This window comes from Dendrobates tinctorius, unplaced genomic scaffold (assembly GCF_039654945.1).
Source record: "Dendrobates tinctorius isolate UK_male_01 unplaced genomic scaffold, ASM3965494v1 ptg000111l, whole genome shotgun sequence".
Taxonomy (NCBI): domain Eukaryota; kingdom Metazoa; phylum Chordata; class Amphibia; order Anura; family Dendrobatidae; genus Dendrobates; species Dendrobates tinctorius.
The window spans coordinates 26557541-26583113 of NW_027361779.1; the positions used below are offsets into that span (position 1 = coordinate 26557541).

The 25573-nt window shown below is 41.3% G+C and overlaps 1 protein-coding gene across 4 annotated transcripts in view; it reads left to right on the top strand.

Moving 5' to 3' along the window:
* RNGTT (RNA guanylyltransferase and 5'-phosphatase) overlaps positions 1–25573 on the top strand; it is a 601184-nt gene that overhangs the window by 306651 nt on the left and 268960 nt on the right. The gene's annotated exons all lie outside the window — the stretch shown is intronic.

The window sequence follows — 25573 nt, forward strand, 5'->3', positions numbered from 1 at the left end:
CTATTACAAGGCAGTGATTTTGGAGGTTACTGCAATGACCAACTGTCTATAACACGTGTAGTGCTCTGGTGAATCCGGGAGAAATTGGAATAGGCAATGGAGCTTAAGTCTCTAGGGGCTTTATGCCTGTAAGAGTTTATGCCTGGTGGGCATGGGTTAATATCTGTTGATACTTTAACCAATTAATGTTAGAGAAATATAAATTTCTTATAATCCTAAGAGGTTAATGCCTGAAGCGCTTTAACAGTCTTGTATCAGTAGATCAGGTTACATGAACACGTGCAGGTGTAGTGCCTGGGCGTATGGACCTGGACGCTGTATCCGCTGCTAGCCCCGGACCAGTTACATACAGTTTGAGAAGAATTAAGATCTGTTGTCCTGTTCTTGCTTTTAATGCCTTGTCAGTCCCCTGAAGTCTCAGAAACTACCTTCTGTATAATTTAGAATGTGAATCCAGCTTCCCAATGATGTCTCGGATTACAGACAATTGCCGTTACTATCATAAAATAAACTTTTAATGCCGTTCTCAGCCTTAATCATTGCCCCTGAGCACCCTTGACCTCCATGTGACCCGCTGAATGTTCTCTGCTTGAAATCTCTGGCATGCACGCAATGTCTTGCTTCCTTGGCCAAGAAGAGAAGATGCAGAATGTCAATCATGCCCAGAAGGGCTGGATTACAGCATGGAAATCCTGACTCTTCTCAGTCTCTTGGACTAGTCAGGTACATTTGCATATGCCAAGGACAGCATTAAAAAATTTTTTCTGAGACTTCAGAGACCTTACAGATTCCATGTGAAATGAATGTCAGCAGGTTTTTCCTTTGTAATCTGAAGACAGCATGAAATAGGGGTTAAAGGGAACCTGTCGTCTCCTTTTTCAGCTATAAGCTGCGGCCACTGCCTTTCGGGGCTTATCTACAGCATTCTAGAATGCTGTAGATAAGCCCCTGATCTAACCTGAAAGAGAAGAAAAACAAGTTTTATTACACTCACCCGGGGGGGTGGTCCGGTCCGATGGGAGTCGCAGGTCCCGGGTGCGGCGCCTCCCATCTTCATACGATGTCATCTTGCATGCTTCGTGTCGTGGCTCCTGCGCAGGCGTACTGATCTGCCCTGTTGAGGGGCAGAGCCAAGTACTGAAGTGCGCAGGCGCTGGGAAAGGTCAGAGAGGCAGGGCAGATCAGTACGCCTGCTCAGGAGCCACGACACAAAGCAAGGAAGATGATATCGTATGAAGATGGGAGGCAGCGGACCCGGACCTGCAACGCCCATTGGACCGGACTTTGCCCCTGGTGAGTATAATAAAACTTGTTTTTCTTATCTTTCAGGCTATATCAGGGGCTTATCTACAGCAATTTAGAATGCTGTAGATAAACCCCGAAACGCAGTGGCCGCAGCTCATAGCCGAAAAAGGAGGTGACAGATTCCCTTTAAAACACAGATTTCAGTGTTGTCTCTCTTATTACGCTCCAGGGTTTGTTTGCTTACAATGATTGTTTTAGCAGTAGTAGCTTATCATTGCTGTGACTATCTGGTGCCTGATCCCAGGTCCAACACGCCCCTCCTGGGATAGGCAGCTTATTGTCTATAGACTATGTACAAGCAGAGCCTGGTGTGGGTGGGGTTAGCTTTCTCAGTCCTGCTTCACTGCTAAATCTAAAGCTCTGATTGAGTCAGAACTTCTGCCCCCAGTAATCCAAGTATTATATTGTTGAATTCAGAGTCTCTTTACCTACATCACTGGTCCCCAACCTTTTTTACCTTGAGAGCCACATTCAGCACTGACAGAGAGTCACGAGCCACATTCAGCTCTCAGAGAGGTTCACGAGCAACATCCTGCTCCTGTTCCCCCAAAGTTGTGTCAACCAAAGTCCCCATTACGGGTATAATGATAACCAAAGCTTTTCCACAGAAATCACCCCAAAGCAGTACACTGAGATCCAGGGGTTCCCACAATACCCCCTTTCAGTATTCTCCCATCAAGGACTCCCAACATACTGTCGCATCCAGCTTCAATAACTTTCTCTAATAGGTAGTATCATCCTCCAGCGTACCATACATTAAACCTCTCCAAACCCCTAAGACCAGCATATGTGCATGCATCCAGATCTGCTCTTCTGTGCAGGGCTACTCAAAAATTCACCATTTTGAGATGTACTCTTCATACCTGTTTGCTAGACCTGAAGCTAATGCACCAAGCTGGCAGACAGTCGTGAGCCACAATTCCTGGGACTGCGAGCCACATGTGACTCCCGAGCTACAGGTTGGGGACTACTGACCTACATTAAGCTGCTGTCAGATGAGGTCGCATAAACCTGTTGACAGATTCGCTTTAATCCCTGTAGTTTGGTTTATAAAGAGACTTAGTTTGCCAAAGCCATTTGTGTATCTGGGGCTTGGAATCTGCAGTTACAGTGCCGCTTGTTACACAGGAAAGCGTCTTTCTGAAGTGCAGAAAGTCATAACTCTTAGAAAATATAATTGCTATCCTTAATGCAGTGAATATATCAAGACCAAACTAGAATGTGGAATTTGAAATAAATGTAATTTTTTTTTTTACTGTCTGGAAATAGTAGAACTTTCAGATCCATATTAACAATATGTCCTTGGCCATTCTGCCACATAAGACAGGCCATACACTGTAAGGTATTGTGGTCCAGTGTGGCTATGAGTGAAAGCTGGATGGCATAGCTGCTGCTCGCATGCTCCTTAGGGTATGTGCACTCGATCACTAAACGCTGTGGGTTGAACGCTGTGTCCTTGTGCAGCATCCAACCCGCAGCGTCCAGATGTTACAGCACAGTGGATGGGATTTCAAGAAATCCCATGCACACTGTTCAGAAACACCCGCAGAGACAGACATGCAGCGTGTCTTTCCAGACCACCTGTCTCCACAAGAGAAATTTCACCCATTCAATGTATTGGACGCGGTGAATCTGCACGGTACAATGCATTCAATAGCCAGCAGCGCTTTGGACGCAGAGAGCATGCACTACGCCCAAAGCACTGTCAGTACCTGATCGTCTGCATATACCCTTATTGATAGGAAATTTAATGTAAACTAATATATCCCAAATAAAACCCTTTAATCAATCTTCTCCACATCCTTTTAGCACTTCTCATAAAATGAAGAATTAGAGTAGAAAATCCTATTCTCAGCAAACTTGATCATTTTAGGATTAAAAAGCAATTACTAAGTAAAGATGTAATATTTACAGAAGCTACTGCAGTATTTGCAGCCCTACTTATGTTGGTCATGCTACCCTTTTAGGGTCAGTGTGGTCTAGGGTAAGAACTTTGAACAAGCACGTGCCTAGCATCTTTAACATAATACATACTAAGCATTTTTATGTGCACAACCACAAAAGGGACCCATTGTAAATAATCTCATACTGCATGGTATACATTTCTTTAGCTATGAAGGCGCGTACCTGCTGGAGAAAAGCCTAGAGAACATGCATTTAACCTCTATCAGATGAACGGTCACTTATAGTATCGTTATAGTATATTCCAGGAAAAGCGCTCTACTATTCTGTTGGCTAAGTGCACAGACGCAGGTAATAACCGAACAGAGGTAATTTAGGAAGCCATGTAATGTGAGGATTGGTGACCAATACAAATACTATATGCACGTATGCAGCAGATGAAACATTCTATTCAATAATCTCTTAAAGCTGGTCTGTTATAAGATTATTCAATACCAGCTGCTTACATTAAGTAGACCTGAAGGAATTGTTGCACTTACTTAGGCAATCTGTTAGAATGGTTGTTTAATTCTGATGCTAAAATTAGCATTTTATGAGTCAGAAGTGACAGAATGCTCATGAGTCCAAGTGTATGCAGCCTAATTGACAGCTACAGCTTGGGCAGAGCAATGGGAGATCTCAGCAGCAGGAAGTACATTGAGAAACTTTCAATCAGGCAAGAAAGGTAGAGATTGAATTTTAAACTTTCAGAATGGATTATACCGCAATTCTGACATGGAATTTCAATATAAGTACCACAATCTCACCATTTCAAAGAGATTTATTTAATTACCGTATTTTACGCATTGTAAGACGCACTTTTTTCCCCACAGATTTGGGCGGAAAATGGGGGTGCGTCTTACAATATATATACCTTACCGGTACCGTTGCTGCAGGCTGGGATGAAGGGGTGCCTGGCAGTGCTGCCTGGGGTGCCTGGTGCTGCTGTCCAGGGGGTCCTGTGTTGCAGGGGGGCTCTGCCGACATTTTGTGAAAGATCAGAGCCCCCCGCGGTTCCGTTGTTCCCTGTGCAGTGGACACCCCCAGGCAGCACCACTGGACACCCCAGGCAGCACCGTCGGCGACACCCGCAGCACCGGACACCTGCAGTGGCGCACTGCACATCGGACACCCCCTCATTCCAGCCTGCGGCCTGCAGCATCACCCCACTCCTGCCTCCCCCAAAAGCGACCCTGGGACCCCGCTTCACCACAGCCACCACCCCCGGTAAGCAATAAGACACATGGATTATAAGAAGCACCACCATTTTATTAAAAAGTAATTTTTTTCCTATTTTTGTCCTCAAAATTTGGGTTGTGTCTTATAATCTGAAAAATACGGTATGCTGCTTGTATTGTGAAATCTGATCCGTTTTAATATTTCTTAAGACAAAAGAGGCAACTTTAGATGTGAATGTCTTCCAAATCCTTGTGGCTTTGAAATGTCACTGTGTTGGGGATTTGAGTCATGCTCCTTGGGCTACAAGACCTGAAACTTGTGCAACTGAAGAGATTAAACAATTCTGGTAGGAATTTGGTAAAACAGACATAAGCCTACCTAAATAAGATCACCGCTCACAGATCTTTTTTTCTCTACATGGTTCTACGGAGGAAATTTTTTCTTTTCCCTTTATTTGCATCATGGATAAATATTAACTTATTGAGAGGAGATATGGAATCAGATAGATTTCTTCATTTTAGCCTAATTTTTTGGTTTTGCCACCCGCCAGCACTGACAATATATGGCCCTGTTCATGTCACTGCTGAAAGGTCACTTTTCTTTGTTACCTGTGCAGTAAAATCTTGATGACGTTGTAATAGCCGGACTATCGCTCTGCACATGTGCCACTCACGGGAGTGATGCGTCCCATGCACACGCGGCTCATTGACATAAAAACTGGAATAGCAATTCCTCAACAATGGAGTCAAAGATTGAGCAAACAAAGGAATGAATTTATTCTACCTTACCACAGCCTAACATAAATTGTGTCAGTTTGGGGTACAAAAAAATCTTCTGAATAGGTTCCCATTAAAGTGACTTGTTTGACTACTACAGGAAGCCTTATTTTTAGGTGTTTGGTTTGTTAGGACATAGATTTGGCTAACTTGTTTGATGGATATGTTTCAAGTATTCATTTAGTATATATGAAATTATTGTAAATGACAGAAGCAAGTATTCTGCATTAGTGATTGCTGTGAATAATGATATCCAAGATTAACTTGTTTTCCTCATGCAATGCTTGGCAAGTGAATATATTAAAACACAATCACCAGTGTATACTGAGAAACAATTATTGTGCTGCAGCTTCGCATCCCATATAAGCAGTACTGCTAAAAAATTATTTTAATATCATTTAATAAATCCGTTTAATTAACATTTGGGTTTCTAAGCCCCCTCTCATCCATTGCTGATAGCATTTAACTTAATTCTTTATTTTGACACTAAATACTCTCAATTGATGGTGTTGTCATTTATTGTTTGATTAAACAGGAACTTAGAAATCAAGTGCAGGAAAATGCTAGGCATGCCAGCGATGTGTCAGGAAGTGCGCAAGGCCTTATTACATACACCCTGCAATTATTAGACTGCGCTGAAAGTGAAGTTTGGGCATTCCATTTTACTAATACTTACACCTGCAGCCGATCAGATGTTGTGCAGCAAGAGACCATGGGGGCTGCCCATAAAAGGAATAAATGTTCACATTAAAGGAGTACATACATAGGAGAGTAATGAGCATTTAAGCTGACTATACACGTCATAGCCATCGCTATAGACTTTCTGATATACATGAACACTTGGCTTGTCCAGCTATCTGTGTTTTCATTGGACTGAGGGGGGAAAGCTGATGCCAGAAACCTCTGTCAATCAGCCTGTCTCCCCCGAAAACATGAAGAGCAGGTGGTTGACTTAAGGGAGGCCCCATACCTTTTAGATAGTCAGCAGATTGGGATGACTTTCTCTAAGGCTGCTTTTACACATACCGTATTTTTGCGGGGCGATTTTGCGGCCCCAATAGATTTACTATGGGGTCGTAAAATCGGCCCACAAAAATTCAACGGTGTGCCGTACGGCCGTGAGGGCCATATTTGCGGCCGGGATAAAAGACCCAGCTTGCTCGATCTTTGATACGGAATACGGACACGGCCCCCATTGAAAAACAATGGGGCCACAAAAACAAACGGAAGTTTGTTTTTACGGCACACCGTGACTTCCAGTTTTGCGGAATGCCATTTTTATTCAATACTATTTACATAGTATTGTAATAATAAAAAACGGCGATCCGCAAGCTTTTTTGCGGCCCTTAAAAATTGCGGCGATACGGCCCGCAAAAACGGGCCACAATAACGGGCCGCAAAAACAGCGGTAAGTGTAAAAGTAGCCTTACATTTATGTGGGCTTTAACAGTATATAAAGTAATCTGGTGACCGTTCAGAGATAATATATGGAAGATTAATTTAAAGGGATTTTCAGTAGTGCCGTTCAGCCCATTAGGCTGGGGATCAGTTAATGCATGGAGCTAATTAACATGGAGAGGGGGAATATATATTAGGTAAAATTATAAGGAGTGTAACAAAGATAGTTGTGCGTTAAACTAGAATTCTTGGGTTCACTATGACTAGGAAAACCACAATTGGCATTGGACCAATGTTTAGTGATCCTAAAACATGACTTTTTAATGGTATATCCAATATATATATCGTAAAAGGATCATGCCCACCAAATCAATCATCACCCAATAGTTTATGAAAGCTGAACACAAAATCCATTAACAATGCCTTAGGCCTCTTTCACCTGTCCGTGTACATGTACATGAAAAAAACAGTACTGGTGCCATCAGTGTCTCATGATTTTCTCCAGACTTGCCATCAGTGTTTTCCATCCATGTCTGATTATTGTGTCCGTTCTAACCATCAGTGTATCTTTAGTGTTTTTCCTGAATGGTTAAAGACAGATTTAAATTACATAGCTTTTCCTGTACTTTGCAATATTAAACACACAGAGCACGAGGATGCCGCCCTTCTTCTGTACAGGTTTATCACAGACCCATGGAATGGTATTGGCTCTTGTCCTCCGTGCTGCTGGAAACAAAAGGACGTCTCCATGGTTTTTGCAAGGACACATGGTCTGTGTAAAAACAGGGACATATGCATAGGTTATAATGGGTGCGTGTGTTATCTGTGGAAAGAATGGATGCCCCACGTACTGGAAACACGGACATGTGAAGGGGGAATAACACCCATTGTTGCTTTTCACGTTTAGTGTTTGTTGTAATAACTTTATACATAAGGCAAGTTAGTACGAATTACAATGCATGAGCTGAATAAGCATGAAATTCCTCCATTTTTGATTGTAGAAGGATCTCTGTCCATGAGGGTATAAGGTCTACAAGGATATGACTGTCTCCATTTTTATACTGGAATGTTATCTTTCATTGTTTTTACCTGTGATGGTAATGAGATGACTGCTGAAAAGTGAAACGTAAGCTCTACAGAATAGAACATCTCAGAGCTAGAGTTGAGCGACTTTGGTCGGATCGGGTTTCGTGAAACCCGAATGAAACAAAATAAGTTTCAGATGAAACTCGTCCGACTAGAGCAAAAAAAGTCGGAGTTTCGTCCGACTTTTATTTCCCATTGACTTGCATTGGGGTCGGGTTTCGGACGAAACTCCGACTTTGTTTTGCTCTAGTCGGACGAGTTTCATCTGAAACTTATTTTGTTTCATTCGGGTTTCACGAAACCCGATCCGACCAAAGTCGCTCAACTCTACTCAGAGCCTTTCTGTGGTCAGTTTGAAAACTGCAAGATTAGTTTTTTAATTCATTTATTTTTTTTTAATACAGATAGCGCCTGTTACAATTAAGACTCCTCCTAAGCATTTGGAAACCATATTTGTTTGTTGTAAGATCACTTATTTTTCAGGTTGGATTTAGTTTAAACCTCGTAATATAATTGTTTCAGTAACCTATAAATGGACATTGGATTTAAGGTTGCAGTTATGGCTTTGATCCTTACAGAATAACTTAGCCGACGTTTCCTAAAGCACCACTCCAGCGTTTTTTCTTGCAGCACTGGAGTGGTAGTAATTATGTAAGTTCCCTGTCCATAGTCTTCTACTCGCCAGCTGCCGTCTTCAGCTGTTCACGCTGCCTCTCCAGATGTCCTCCAGCGTTTTGTGACCTGCCAGATCACTCCAGTGTTTGCCAGGTGATCCGGAAATCAAAAACTCAATGTAATTCTATGAGAACCAGAATAAGGTAATTCAGAAGTTGTGGTTACAAGATGATGGCATCGGAGTAGAGCAGCGCCAGGAACAGCTGAAGATGGCGGCTGGTAAGTACCATGCTAAGGTCGGGGATGTTAGATTAGTAGCACCACTCCAGCTGTGAAATAAACCCGCTGGTATTGTGATTTAATTCCCCACGTTTCGAGTCCTAAAACTCCAAAAAGGTGGTGCTCTTTATTAGAGATTATTTTTCAACTGGAAATGTCAGTCACTGTTTATTGCCTCCTATAAGCCCGCAGCATCAGGACAATGCAGACTGTAAGCAGTGTTTTTACATTCACAGCCATTATATAATTATTCAATTATGGGGGTTTTTTTATATCATTTTAAAATTGCGGGGTAGTGTGTCAACAATTACAGCAGATAACAGGATCCATAATGGAATGGGAATAGGTATTTTTGTGCATTGTGCCTTCACTGTCGTCATTCGGTGCTATTAGAGAATTGTAATTTATTCTCCAAATTATACTTGATGGCTGGCAGAGTTCACGTTTCAGAGGAGTGCCTTAGGAGGAGGATGATTGCTTATTTACATACGCGTACAGATCCACGTTATTTAGATGGGTGATGCTCGCCTTCTGCCTTTTCTTTTTTTTTTTTGCTAAGGAATTAATGTGTCTGTCAGAGATTGTTTCTTGATACAGTTTCATGTATTCTTTGCATATATTGTCTCTTTGCAAGCATTTAGTAAGTCGTCCCTGTAAGCTGTACATTTATTCTAAGAGACTAGTAAGAATATAAACTAAGGCATACTGATAGGGAATTTAGATTGTGAGCCCCATTGGGGACAGTGGTGATGTATGTAAAGCGCTGCGGAATATAATGGCACCATATAAATAATGCATACTGTGTAAGTATAACTAAAAAATTGTATACCTTTGTTTTAAATAATACATTGAAATTCCTACTTGCATGGTCTGTACATAAGGCGCTGTTCATACTGGAATCAACCAGTCTCGATGAATCTGGTTGAATCCCATTGACATAATGGTGTCCTTCTCGGGATTTCATATATTCTGGTCTTTTAACAACAGAGCTGCCAACTATGCTATTTATGCAATTAAAAAGAAATTAAAACTTGAGGAAAAAGAAGCTCCATCTCACATAGGAAGAGCTTAATGGAAACTTTCTTCACTGCTATTTCTTGCAAACACTTTACGTTATAAAGCTGTATATGTGAAGGAAAGGGAACCTGTCATGTGGCAGGATTTCAGACACATTATGCTTGAGAAAACCATCAAAGGACTGCGTGTATCAGATGACTAGTTTCAAGCATGTCCCTGCTGACTTCTCCCCATCCCGATATCTTTGACTGTCAGGTTTGGCCCTATAAATACACTTAACCCCTTCATGACCCAGCCTATTTTGACCCTAATGACCTGGCCATATTTTGCAATTCTGACCAGTGTCCCTTTATGAGGTAATAACTCAGGAACGCTCCAACGCATCCTAGCCATTCTGAGACTATTTTTTCATGACATTTTGGGCTTCATGTTAGTGGTAAATTTAGGTCGATAATTTTTGTGTTTATTTGTGAAAAAAAACAGAAATTTGGCGAAAGTTTTGAAAATTTCGCAATTTTCAAATTTTGAAATTTTATTCTGTTAAACCAGAGAGTTATATGACACAAAATAGTTAATATATAACTTTTCCCACATGTCTACTTTACATCAGCACAAATTTGGAAACAACATTTTTTTTTTGTTAGGACGTTATAAGGGACCAGCAATTTCTCATTTTTACAACAAAATTTACAAAACCATTTTTTTTAGGGACCACCTCACATTTGAAGTCACTTTGAGGGGTCTATATGGCAGAAAATACCCAAAAGTGACACCATTCTAAAAACTGCACCCCTCAAGCTACTCAAAACTACATTCAAGAAGATTATTAACCCTTCACGTGCTTAACAGGAACTAAAGCAATGTGAAAGGAAAAAATGGACATTTTAATTTTTCCAATTTTTTCATTTTCACATGAGTAACAGGATAAAATGGATCCTAAAATTTGTTAAACAATTTCTCCTGAGTACACCAATACCTCCTATGTGGTCATAAACCACTATTTGGGTGCACGGCAGGGCTCAGAAGGGAAGGAATGCCATTTGACTTTTTGAATGGAAAATATGCTGGAATATTTAGCGGTTGCCATGTCGCGTTTGGAGAGTCCCTGTGCGCCTAAACATTGGAGCTACCCCACAAGTGACGCCATTTTGGAAACTAGACCCTCCAAGGAACTTATCTAGATGCATAGTGAGCACTTTGAACCCCCAGGTGCTTCACAAATTCATCCGTAAAAAAAGGACTTTTTTTCACAAAAATTTTCTTTTCGCCTCATTTTTTTCATTTTCACATGGGCAACAAGATAAAATGGATCCTAAAATTTGTTGGGCAATTTCTCCTGAGTACACCAATACCTCATATGTGGTTATAAACCACTGTTTGGGCGCACGGCAGGGCCCGGAAGGGAAGGAGCACCATTTGACTTTTTGAATGGAAAATTAGCTCCATTCGTTAGCGGACACCATGTCGCGTTTGGAAATTAGACCCCCCAAGGAACTTATCAAGATGTGTGGTGAGCACTTTGAACCCCCAAGTGCTTCAAAGAAGTTTATAATGCAGAGCAGTGAAAATAAAAAATAATTTTTTTTCTTCAAAAATGATTTTTTAGTCCGCTATTTTTTATTTTCACAAGGCTAACAGGAGAAATTGGACCACAAAAGTTGTGCAATTTGTCATGAGTACATCGATACCCCATATGTGGGGGGGAACCACTGTTTGGGCACATGGGAGAGCTCAGAAGGGAAAGAGTGCCATTTTGGAATGCAGACTTTGATGGAATGTTCTGCGGGCGTCATGTTGCATTTGCAGAGCCCCTGATGTGCCCAAACAGTAGAAAGCCCCCACAAGTAACCCCATTTTGGAAACTAGACCCCCCAAGGAGCTTATCTAGATGTGTAATGAGAACTTTGAACCCGCAAGTGCTTCACAGAAGTTTATAAACACAGTGCCATGAAAATAAAAAATAATTTTTTTCCTCAAAAATGATATTTTAGCCCGCTATTTTTTATTTTACCAAGGGTAACAGGATAAACTGGACCCCTAAAGTTGTGGTCCAGTTTGTCCTGCGTATGCTGGTACCCCATATGTGGGGGGAAACCACTGTTTAGGCGCACGGCAGGGATCAGAAGGGAAGAAGCACCATTTGACTTTTTGAATGGAAAATTAGCTCCAGTCGTTAGCGGACACCATGTCGTGTTTGGAGAGCCCCTGTATACCTAAACTTTGGAACTCCCCCACAGATGACCCCATTTTGGAAACTAGACCCACTAAGGAACTTATCTAGGTGCATAGTGAGCACTTTGAACCCCCAGGTGCTTCACAGAAGTGTATAACGCAGAGCCGTGAAAATACAATTATTTTTTTCCTCACAAAATTATTTTTTAGCCCGCAATTTTTTATTTTCGCGAGGGTAACTGGTGAAAATGGACCCCAAACATTGTTGTACAGTTTGTCCTGAGTACGCTGGTACCCCATATGTGGGGGGGAACCACTTTTCGGGCACATGTCGGGGATCGGAAGGGAAGTAGTGACGTTTTGAAATGTCGACTTTGATGGAATGGTCTGCTGGAGTCATGTACGTTTGCAGAGCCTCTGATGTGCCTAAACAGTAGAAACTCCCCACAAGTGACCCCATTTTGGAAACTAGACCCCCCAAAGAACTTATCTACATGTGTGGTGAGCACTTTGAACCCCCACGTGCTTCACAGAAGTTTATAACGCAGAGCTGTGAAAATAAAAAATCATTTTTTTTCCTCAAAAAATGATTTTTAACCCACAATTTTTTATTTTCACAAGGGTAAGAGGATAAATTGGACCCCAAAAGTTGTTGTCCAGTTTGTCCTGCGTACGATGGTACCCCATATGTGGGGGGACCACTGTTTGGGCACACGTCGGGTCTCGGAAGGGAAGTAGTGACTGTTTGATATACCGACTTGATGGAATGGTCTGCGGGCATCGTGTTACGTTCGCAGAGCCCCTGATGTGCCTAAACAGTAGAAACCCCCCACAAGTAACCCCATTTTGGAAACTAGACCACCCAAGGAACTTATCTAGATGTGTGGTGAGCACTTTGATCTCCCAAGTGCTTCACAGAAGTTTGTAACGCAGAGCCGTGAAAAAAATAAAAAATATTTTTTTTTCCACAAAAATATTTTTTTAGCCTCCAATTTTTTATTTTCCCAAGGGTAACAGGAGAAATTAGACCCCTAATGTTGTTGTGCAATTTTTCCTGAGTACGTTGATACCCCATATGTGGAAGTAAACCACTGTTTGGGCACACGTCGGGGCTCGGAATGAAGAGAGCACTGTTTGACTTTTTAAACGCAAGATTAGCTGGAATAAATGGTGGTACCATGTCGCGTTTGGAGACCCTGTGATGTGCCTAAACAGTGGAAATCCCTCAATTCTAACTCCAACCCTAATCCCAACACACCCCTAACCCTAGTCATAACCCTAACCACAACCCTAACCCCAACACACCCCTAAACCTAATCCCAACCCACCCCTAACCCTAGTCTTAACCCTAATTCCAACCCTAACCCTAATTCCAATCCTAACCCTAATTCCACCCCTAACCCTAATTCCAACCCTAATTCCAACCCTAACCCTAATTCCAACCCTAACCCTATTTCTAACCCTAGCCCTAACCCTAATGGAAAAATAAAAATATTTTCTTTATTTTATTGTTTGATCCTGCCTATGGTGGTGATAAAGGGGGGGTGTATTTACTTTTTTTTTATTTTGATCACTGTGAGAGTTTATCACAGTGATCAAAATGAAAAAAAATTAATCTGCAGCCGGCAGGTCCCGGTGGGCGCACTGCGCATGCGCCCGCCATTTTCCAGGATGGCAGCGCCCATGATCCGGGACTGCGGGACACCGGGACGGCCAGAGGGACGGCGGAGGCACCGTGGATGGTAAGTGGGGGGGGATCGGAAGGTGGGGGAGAGCGGAGGGAAGGGGAGGGTGAGCTGATGGTAATGGCGGCACATAGCCACCGTCCGTCGGTGGCGGGTGCCGATCGCCCCTGCCAGTCGGTGTGGGAGGAGTCGGGTCTCTTTCTCCTGCCATGCCCGATGCTATTGCAGCATCGGGCCATGGCTGGATTGTAATATTTCACCAATTTTCATTGGTGAAATATTACAAATCGCTCTGATTGGCAATTTCACTTTTAACAGCCAATCAGAGCGATCATAGGCACGTGGGGGCTAAGCCACGCCCCCAGGGGTTAACTTCAAAGGGTCCTCTGTGTGCGGGTCAGGTGACCTTTCAGTGATCCCGGTCATCCGACCCGCAGGGGGGCAATGAATTCATGACGCTGCATAGGCGTCATGGGTCGGATTGGCATCACCTATGTGGCGTCAAAGGTCGGGAAGGGGTTAAAGAGGGACCTGTCAGTCACAGGAAGCTGGGAGATGCCACCAAGGGTCTGCCTAGGACTAATTATCCAAATTAGCTTTACTTAGTATGTTTTTGTTGAAATGCCACAGCATTTTAGAGTTAAAAAAAAACAGTGTTACAATAATAGTCAGTATCTGATTTATGCTGTCTGTGGTTTGGTTAGCGTTATTCAGATGAAAAGTTTCCTTTAATGTCAACTTGTCATCAGGATTTTGCTAAGTAAACTACATACACTGTCAGGTTGGTGCCATTATACTGATTAAAATACCTTCCTTGTTTGATGAAATCTGTCTTGTGGTTGTTGTTTAATATTTATTTGTAGTTTCAGTTAGTGGGATTCCCGTGCTCCGTGGCGCCACCACCGCTGACGTTTTGCTGGAGGTAATTTTTTTTTTCAAAGTCAACTATTATATGCAGTATGTAAAATAGGGAGCAGGTAACTGAGGGATCAGTGACCTGTCATAAGCACATATAGATGCATATGTAAGCATATCATCACCCCTCCACACACACAGGTCGCCGCCCCGAAGCACGTGAATCTCATTAGCTGAAAACTACAAATAAAGATTAAACAACCACCAAAAGACAGATTTCATCAACCCCAGACATCATTTTAATTCATGTAATGGCGCCAACCTGACAGTGTCTGTAGTTTACTTAGCAAAATCCTGATGACCGGTTTGCTTTAAAACGGTTTTCTAAACATTGTTCTTCAGGAATCAGTCGCTTCCCAGCTTCCTTCTTTCTCGCTTGTATCACCTGATTGGACCAGTGGCCAGCGTACCATGCACCACTAGTCCAAACTGTATTCTTAATACTGCAAGCATAGTCAGCTTTGTCTCTGCATCATCAGATAAGTACAGGGGCACTAAAGCTGACCAGATCCAGTGATCCAGGCTGCTTTAGATCAGTGCTATAATCTGTATAAAAAGAGTTTGTAAGTGCTGCATTCATTGTGTAGAAGAACTGCCAACCACTGAGGCTGCATTGGAGGCCGGTAACCTCCAGTCTCAAGAATTGAGAGAATTCTTAAAGGGAACCTGTCACCCCCCACAGGCGTTTTTAAGTAAAACAGCCACCTTGTGCAGCACTAATGCTGCATTCTGTCAAGGTGGCTCTTTTATTTAGGGTACCTTGCACCGCCGAAATAATTTTTAAAATTGGTTAGACATACCTGATATTTGTCAGGGGGGCAGGTCTTTCCCCATCTGACAGAGACGCCTCACATACGTCAGTCATGTATTCCTGCATTGTGTCTCTGCCTCCAAATCTTTATTTTCAAATCCTCGCGCCTGCGCCGGCTGTACTATGTATTCTTTATTACCGTCGCCTGTCCTCTGTCTTGACGTCGGCGGCCAGAGATCCGGCCCCGCGGTCGCTTATGGTTTATTCACACTGTGGGGCTGGGAATCTCAGGCGCAAATAACTACTGCCCATGCCTGAGATTCATGCCCCGCAGTGTGAATAAACCATAAGCGACTGCGGGGCCGGATCTCGGGCCGCCGACGGCATTACAGAGGACGGGCGACGGTAATAAAGAATACATAGTACAGCCGGCGCAGGCGCGAGGATTTGAAAATAAAGATTTGGAGGCAGAGACACAATGCAGGAATACATGACTGACGTATGTGAAGCGTCTCTGACGGATTATTTTGGCCGTGCAAGGTACCCTAAATTAAATAAAAGAGCCATCTTGACAGAATGCAGCATTAGTGCTGCACAAGGTGGCTCTTTTACTTAAAAACGCCTGCGGGGGGTGACAGGTTCCCTTTAATAAGAAGTAAACTGTAAAGTTGCTTGTTTTTCTTAACATTATAACCCATAAATTACATAATTATAGTTTTTGTTTTGCCAAATGCATGAGAATATGAGATTACCTGCAATAATGACCAGGCAAAGAAACAATAAGACTACAAAGAAACAATAAGAATAGAGAGGACCTGCTGCTGTGGTAAATGGATTATCAATGGCACAAACTAGTTATTACACTTGGCATCTGCCTTATTCATTTCCAGAATATTTTTTGCTCTCCTCTTCCATGGGACTGTGATATTAACATTTAAATAAGCACAGGGATATGAGATACCAGCAGGGCTGTGGAGTCGGTAAGCCACAGTTGCGACTCCGACTCCTGGATTTTATCAGGCTCCGACTCCGACTCCTTCATAAATGGCCAATTCATAACAACAAATTTACTGTTGTAAAATATTAAACATCGCGCTTATTCAGTTTCTCACCATCATATAAGTAATCAGACCACTTAGAGCAAAAACTACATTTATTAGAATACAATTAGAATATAGCAAATAACATTTATAAACTTTTCTAAACTGTAAGAAAATATGCAATAAACACTTTTATGCAGTTAATAAGAAGAAATCTATAAATTTGTCCTCAGAAAAAGTATTGCCTCTGTCAGATCCTCCTTCATGGATGCCCTCAAATCTGATCTAATTATTTTGAGAGTGAGAACAACCTCTCTACACTAACTTTTGTTGGTGGCAAAGCAGTAACCACTCGGGCAACATCTCTGACAATGTCAGGATACAGAGGAATCGCTTGTTGCACTGTTATTTTTGATGAACGGTCAAATTTCTCAATTTCTTTTAGTGCACATGAAAAATTCTGCTGAAATGTACTGACTGTGTTCCTTGATGGGGATGACTCTTCTATGCGGGAACGCTTTGCACGGTCCTTGTGATCCAAATATTTTTCGAAATTAAATTCTTCATCAGTTGATGATGAGGGTGAAGATGTGGCAGGACGACCAAATTCTTCTTGTTCCTCCTAAGTGTTCTGCAACCCTTTCATCCTTACTGCTATTTCAAACAGAGCTTCTTTTCCTTTACTTAGCTGTTGATCATCTAAAAGAATCCGATGCATTGGGTCTACATAAACAGCTGCCAAAAGAATGTTATTTTGTAATAGTAGCTCCTCTCTCCGTTTCATTGATGTAGCAATGCCACTTGCAATTAACCCTCCTCTTTGGGACAGGCGAAACATCAGGTTCTTCCACTCCTTTAAGAAAATACCTGGAGTTAAGTCCTCTGCTTGTAATTTTTTAGTCACTGTAAATGGGTGCTCTAGCAATTTTTCCAGCTCAGTCACTTGATTCCACTGACTTTCATTTAGCGTCAGTTGAGGGTTAGCCTTGTCTACAAGAAAGGTTTTCAGTTCAACCAAGCGCTGAATCATTAAGTAAGTACTGCCCCATCGTGTGGCTTGATCAATAATTGCCCCTTTTCCAGCACGTCTCTTCAAAATTGAGTCAACTTTAGGGGTTCTGGCAACAGTAGCCAATTTTCTCACCTTGCCAATCAGTGCAGCAGCATGTCCTTCTTGCAGACTGCCTCTTATAGCCAGCTGTAGCGTATGCACAACACAGCGCATGTGATGAATGAAAGAACATATTGACACAGTTTCAACAAGATCTTCTAAACTATCATGTTGCTGTTCGTCTGAAGCAACTTCAGTTTGCTCCTCAGTTACAATACTGTGTTCCTCTATTTCAAACATTTCTGTGTCTGTGGACCCAGAATGTTCTTCTTGCTGCTGGTCACCATCATTACTCTCATTCATTAGCTTAATAGTACTTATCATATTTGAAGCATTGTCAGTTACGACAGAAAGAACTTGCTCTTTTTAAGTTCATAGTCTTACAGAACCTTTTCCACCAAGACCTGGAGAAACTCACATGTGTGATGAGCTTTGGTGTCTTTTACTGCCAATGTCTTGGTAACTATTTCATTTTTGTCACAAACAAATCGGACATTGATGGCAAAATAGATCCTTCTGTGACGTGTGCAGGCATCCATTTTAAGAAACAGAAAGCGTCCCTTGAGAGTTTTTTTAAGTTCTTCCTTTTGTTTAAAAGCTTCTTCGATTACTAATTTTCTAATACTCTCTCTCTCCAGAGAAACACCAAGCTTGCGGGCCATTTCCCCATTCAGACATACAAAAGCTGGTCGTGAAAATAATGAAATAGGCACACTATCCTTTACAACAAGCTCTATGATCTGTTTTTTAAATGTATCTACTGTCATTGTCACAGTAACTTTGTCACTGATAAAATATCTTGCAACTGATGGCTGCAAAGTTCTTTGCTCCTTTGTTTGGCTGGAAGAGCTGGACACTGGTTCATTGGTTTGGATGCAGTCTTTCTCATCAACTGCTTTCAGTACTTCTGGATGAAAGCGCTGTAAATGTCTCTTTAGATTAGAAGCTCTGGTAGGAGCATTTTTATCTTTGCCTGAATATGCACTCATCTTGGCTTCACAGCATTTGTTTTCGTCTGGATCATTTGTCATACACTGACAGACATAATGTTTTCTATCTTGAGTGATGGTGAAATGTTCAAATACAGGTGATTTAATGTGATGCTTCTTTGACATTCTCAGGTTTTTAATTCTGCATTCACAATCCAAATGACAATTGTTTTTCCTAAAAACAATTGTACAAAATTATTGCCAGGTCGTACAACTGATATAGTGGTCAGTAATACTGTTGTTATTCTTCATGTACTCACAGTTAACTGATGCAAAGTTTGTTGAAAGGATAATACTTCTTACAGTCTCCTCTTCTGAGTAGCAGGCAGCTGTGAGATGCTTGGAAGACGCACACCTAGTATGATCTAGTCTAGAGGAGGAGCTTTACTACTAAGAATTTGCAACACATTTTCACTTTCAGTTTCATACATTGTAAGTAGGGGGGTTGGGGGCAGCATGAGGTTAACCAAGTATAAGATTAGATAAGGGCAGTGGAGAACAGTGACACACAAGAAGTAAGAAATGTCTCTATCTCCAGCAGAACTGCTTATCACTGTTGTTCATAGTTTGATATAACATATATATTTGAGTAACATTTATAAAATTCATATGAAAGTTCAATTATGAAATATTAATACATTTTTTTTTAAAGCTGGAGTCGGAGTCGGTACATTTCTACCGACTCCGACTCCAACCAAAACTAACTCCGACTCCACGACTCCGACTCCACAGCCCTGGATACCAGTATTCATAAAATGTTACTTTCCTAATAAGGATTAACAATAATCTGCAGAAATCAACAAGGAGCCATTGCATGGCTTATGTAATAACACAGCATTGAAGTTCAACAAATTAATGGTAAAATAATTTCAATACATTTACACTATAGGAAAAAAAGCGCAATAGGGTCTTATCCGGGTAGATATTGAAAGAAATAAAGAAATTTACTCACCCTTTCCAGGAGAGATTAAGGTATATCAGATCAGTTGTCAGCCTGCTGCACGTCCAAAAGTCCACTCAGTGACCGCCAAAATGTAATGTTATAAGGAATAAAATTCTTGGACTTATGTGCGCAGCTGAACAAAGTATCAAATCCAGGTCATGTAGAGAGATTAACCATTTATTTCCCAATGCATTTCAAAGTATATAGCACTTCTTCCTCAGGGGATGATATGTGACATATCATCCCTAGAGGAAGAAGTGTTATATACTTTGAAACGTGTTGGGAAATAATTGGTTAATCTCTCTACATGACCTGGATTTGATACTTTGTTCAGCTGCGCACATAAGTCCAAGAATTTTATTCCATATAAGATTGGTAAAATAATTTGTAATACACCACTTCCTAACCATGACCTTACAGAGTCTTTTTTTTTCTCTACTCAAATTGCTTGCCTTTACAATGCCTTGAAAAAGTATTCATGCCCACTAAACTTTTCCACAGTTTTTTCTCTTTACACCCGCAAAATTAAATGTATTTTATCCAGACTTTATGTGATATACCAACTCACAGTAGCAAGTATTTATGAAGTGTAAAGGAAATTATACATTGTTTTCTAAATATTTAAAAAATATAATTCTGAAAATTGTGATGTACATTTGTATCAGTACTTTGTAGGACCACCTTTTACTACAATTACTGCTGCAAATACTTTGGGGGGGGGGGGGGGGTCTGTCTTTACCAGCTTTGCTCATTTAGAAGTTGACATTTTTACCAATTTTTCTTTGCAAACTAGCTCTAAGCTCAATAAAATTGGATTGGAGGGCATCTGTGAACAGCAAATTTCAAGTCTTGCTACAGATTCTCAATGGGATTTAGGTTTGAACTTCATTCCATTGTAGCTCTAGCGGTATGTTTAGGTTTGTTGTCCTGGTGGAATGTGAACCTACGCCCAGTCTCAAGTCTTTTGCAGCCTCTTACAGGTTTTCCTTCAGGATTGCCTTGTAGTTAGCTCCATCCATCTTCCTATCAACTCTAACCAGTTCCCTGTACCTTCTGAAGAAAATCATCCCCACAGCATGATGCTACCACCACCATGTTTGATGGTGGGGATGATGTTTTCAGAGTGATGTGCAGTGTTAATTTTCCACTGAATATATCATTTTGCATTTAGTGCAAAAAGTTCTCGTTTGGTCTCATCTGACCAGAGCACCTAGTTGCACATGCTCGCTTTGTTCCTTACATGGCTTTTTGCAAATTGCTAATGGGACTTCTTATGGCTTGCTTTCAAGCATGCATTTCTTTTTGTCATTCTTTCATAAACTCCAGATTTGTGGAGTATACAAGTAATAGTTTTCTTGTGGACAAATTCTCTCACCTGAGCTGTGGATCTTTGCAGCTCCTCCAGAGTGTCCATCGGCCTCTTGGCTGTTTCTCTAATTAGTGCTAATTTTGACTTCTGGATGCGATTGGTCACCCAGGATTTCAATTAGGGGTATCAGACTATAGGGGGCTGAATACAAATACACTTCACAATTTTCAGATTCCTGTTTTTAAAATGGAAAACGGTGTATTACCCTTCACAAATATGTGCTACTTTATTTGGGATATTACATAAAATACCAATAGAATACATTTCAGTTTGTGGGTGTGACCTAAAAAAATGTGGAAAAGTTCAGGGAGTTTGAATACTCTTTCTGTACTGTATAGATTTGAGAAATCAATGATTTGTTGAAATTTAAGTCCTTGGTACTAAATCCACACATGATAAACTATCCCTAGCAACTAGTAGAGTGTCCAGATCTGATTCAAAAGTTTGACGAACTTCAAATGGGCCTGGACATGTGCTTCCGTGAGCAGAGGGACCTTCTGCCTTACAGGATTTTAATCCAGGATGGTGTAGTATGTTACTAACAGTAATGTTTGAGACTGGTCTCAGCTTTCTTCAGGTCATTGACCAAGTCCTCACATGTAATTCTGTGCTAATTCCTGAACTTTCTTAGAATGATCCTTATCCTATGAGGTGAGATTCTGCATGGAGCCCCAGACCGAGGAAGATTGACAGTCACATGTGCTTCTTCTATTTACTAATAATTGCGCTAACAGTTGTTATCTTCTCACCAATCTGCTTGCCTATTGTCCTCTAGCCCATCCCAGCCTTTCTCAGGTCTACAGTTTTGTCACTGGTGTATAGGGATGTTTCGGACCCCATTCACTGGAATGGGGGCATGAACATCCAGTGTTTGACACTGCCTCTGATCGGCTGTAAGATTATTACTGCTGGTCAGAGAGCTGCAGTTCCCACGCTGTAAAATGACAGCATGAGTCCGCTCCTGTGACCAGAGGTAAAAAATTTACAACCAGTCACTGGTGTTGGCTGATGAAACTACTGCTCCCATCAGCCTACACCTGCTGCCGCTAATAACAGCAAGAGTTGGTGATAGCTGATGCATGTGTTCATTCGACGCTATAAATAATTTAAAAAAAAAATGGCGTAGGTTCCCCTCTATTTTTGATAACCAGCCAGGCAAAACACAGCTATGGGCTGCAACCCACAGCTGTCAGCTTTAGCAAGGCTGGTTATCAAGAATAGAGAGCCAGAATTCTTGCTGTTTGGTAGATGATCAAATACTTATTTCATGCAATAAACTGCAATTTAATTATTTCCAAATAATGCAATGTGATCTTCTGTTTTTTTATTTTTAGATTCAGTCTCTTACAGTTGAAGTGTACTTATTATAAAAATTACAGCCCTCTCCAGTCTTTGCAGGTGGGGAAACTTGCAAAATTGGCAGTGTATCAAATACTTACTTTCCCCACTGTATATAGCACAGGTTGCTATGCAGAAAATAAGCCCGTTCCTAAACTTTTTATTAATAGTTATCGGTGTTTTCGAGGCATGGAAACTTGATGGATGAAAGAGCTGTAGGAAGATTGATCTTCTACAAGTCTAGATAGGTGTTCAAGGGTCTGCTTTGATGTTATCTAGATGGTATTAAGCAATTGGGCTACAGGTCTTTCTCTTTGCTGTGTTCCATCTACTCTTCCACCATAATGTTCTTCTCCAGCAATAGTGTGTCCAAAATAGGCAAGTAGTAGCTTGGTGATAATTGCTTCAAGTTGCATATCTGGTTTGATTTGTTCCAAAATTGTTTTGTTTTTTCTTACCGTTCATGGTAAAAAAAGAAAACTTGTGGTACACTAATTTGTTTCACAACAAATTCATATCAACCTTTTATTTATGTTAACTATCTTTGTTAATTCACTGTAGTCCAATTTGTTTCTCTATTCTTTCTTATGTAGTCCAAAGGGAAAAAAACATGAAAATGTCTCTCAGGGCTAGCTCAGTTGTCTGTGATCAGAAAAAAGCTTTAGGGGTCTTGATGGAGCACAAGAGGAGCCAAATTCATTAAGAGATGCAAACCACTTAATAAGTTTGAGTTTGGTGCTTCTCCTTAGTGGTGTTCGCCTCTCTGTGTAACATTTCTGCCATGCAAAAAAATGCTGGCTGTTTAGATGAGTTGGTTGGGTGGGTGTGAACCCGCCCCGGCTTCTCTGCTGCTCCACCACATTTGTGCTGCACAAAAATGTTGCAACTTTTCAAAGCTTTTACACCACTTCTGTGGCTTACAAGCTTTGAAGAATTGTCCCCAAAGTGATTGGTTGGAAAGTTTTACAAACTCAGGGAACGTCTTAGGGTGGTTTCACATTAGCGCTTTTTAAGCGCACGCACGGCCGGGGGTAGCTCCGCCCCCGAGCCGGCTCTCTGCCCGGCGTGCCCGCCCCTTGCTTGTAGCACCGCCTCCTAGCGCACAGCGGCGCCTGCGATCGGCGCAGCCTATCTTTAGCATAGGATGCGCAGATCGTGCACAGGCCGTGCGCTAGTTGCGCTTTGACCTGCGCTGCGCACTTTTGACGGTGCGCCGTGCGCGCCAAAATCCGTCAAAAGTGCGCAGCGCAGGTCAAAGCGCAACTAGCGCACGGCCTGCGCACGATCTGCGCACCCTATGCTAAAGATAGGGTGCGCCGATCGCAGGCGCCGCTGTGCGCTAGGAGGCGGCGCTACAAGCAAGGGGCGGGCACGCCGGGCAGAGAGCCGGCTCGGGGGCGGAGCTACCCCCGGCCGTGCGTGCGCTTAAAAAGCGCTAATGTGAAACCACCCTTAGTCACTGATCCCCTATGTTCTTATAACTGCACCTGTAATGGGAACATTTGGGAGCATTAAACCTTTATTTACCTAGTTAATTAAGAATTTAATGCAGACTTAAGTCCTGGGAATATAATACTTCAATAATCACTTAGTCATCAATGATTCTTGATTTTAGCAAAAGTAGATTAGGCTATGCAGGGTAAAACAATGTTGATTGGTTCATAAAAAGCGCTTAGAACACATTTTTATATCATTTTTGTAAGCTTTGTAGATTTTAATTTTACAATCATTTTATAATAAATTACTATTTTGATTTAATTAAATTACGTTAAAATCCCTTTTTTTTTTTTTTGAAAATGCTTGCTCTCTTCCGGAGTACTTAGAACATCAGCCTAACACGAATGTGCATGTTGATGTGAAATAGCCTTTTTCTGAAATGGAGCTTGGAATTTAATGCATCTTCTCAGCACACACAATGGCGGTGATTAATAACATCATAGTGTTCTGCAGAGCAAGCGAGTCATTGAGCTGGTGAAAGGGTATCATTACTGCCTCTTTAGCTTACACCTAGCTTATCTATTATTTTGTGTCTTCCAATTTCTCTTTTGGATTTACAAAGTATTTACTAATGCAAGTTTAAACCTTTTGTATTACTGTAATGGAAGAACAAAGCCATATATTTATTTTTCTCAAGTATGACTAAAAGTGTATATATCCCGTATACTAAAGAGTTAACCAATTTCATACAATATCATCTATAGACATCACAATGAAAGGCAATCGCAATTTGTCATTCTCTGCATGTGGTGGTCAGACGTGCCTCGCCATTTATTTACCCAGAGATGTCTATTTTTCTCTTTTCAGCTTTGCTCCCAGGAAATGGGCCTTTTGTCGCTTTCTGACACTGCTCCCATACATGAATAATCAATAATGAAGTGATATGATATCGGGAAAGAGATGTTTAGAAAGAGACACTGACGTTTTTATGGAATTGAGATGCAGCCAAAGCAAGAAGCTTCGCTGTAATCCTTTCATGCATTTTGTACTGAAACATGAGACTTGTCAGAATTCGGCTTGTCAGTCGTATCGTTTTTGTGCAAGGACTGAGGAAAGGCTGTGTTGTAAATGAGTTCATGTGTAATAATATTCACTGCTTTCAGCGTTTCACCCAGAACATTTGATATATTGCTTATACTATTGCTTTTTACACCTTTGTTCATATTTGAGTTAGAATTGTTTTGTTTCGGATTCAGGCGCTGTTCCCATATAGGATCACTGCCATGTAGAGTATTGTTAGTTAGGAGACTGGCCAGTATTTACATTTTACAGAAGGGAATACTATAAAATAAAACAAAATATGCTATACTTTTTCAGTACTTTTACAAAGCCATCAGACAGCCATCCGTTTTATTTCCATTCAGAATGGATACAGTTTTTGCTTACTGTATCAATTTCAAGACTACTGAACAAGTAATAATCCACTTGAAACTGATCTAGTAAGAAAAAAACAGATGTTTTGAATGGAAGAAAAACGGATGGATTTACAACGGACTCAATTTCCATAGACGTCATTGTTAAAAAGATTCTGATCCAGTTGCAATCAGTTTTTTTTTAGCAAGACATAAAATTGTCAGCACAATTTTTTTTTTTGTCCTGCTAAGACGACTGCTGCAAGATCTGTTTCAAACGGATGATTGTTGGACATGTGAACTTAGCATTAAGGCTTGGTTTATAAAAATAATCAAAACGGCATGTGTACTCCAGCTATAATTATTTATTCAGCTTGAGAAAAATCTGGTTTTATGCTTGTGAATGGCAAAAAAAATTCACGTTGATACTACCACGGGAACTGAGAAAGCTGCCCTGATCTCAAGCTGTATCGTGAGCAGTCCTGGGCTCTTGCCACTTCTGACTATGACACTGGAGATAGTGAGGTATACTTGGTGCTCGGGTGGTCTGCTAGACAGCTTGAATACAGGTGTGGAATGCCTGTTTGTTAGGTAATTCCCACATGTATTCAGCCTGTCTACAAGTCGCAAATCATGCAGCTGAGACGACGAAAACTAAAGCTCCGAGCACGCCAAAATACTCGGAGGACACCCAAGCAACAATGCTACTCACCCATCACTAACCGGAGAGAGTGTAATCTATGAACAATACTGGCTGACCGCTTCATTTAAGTGGCTTGGAAATCGTCCTTTAGTTTTATCGCTGATGCAGACAC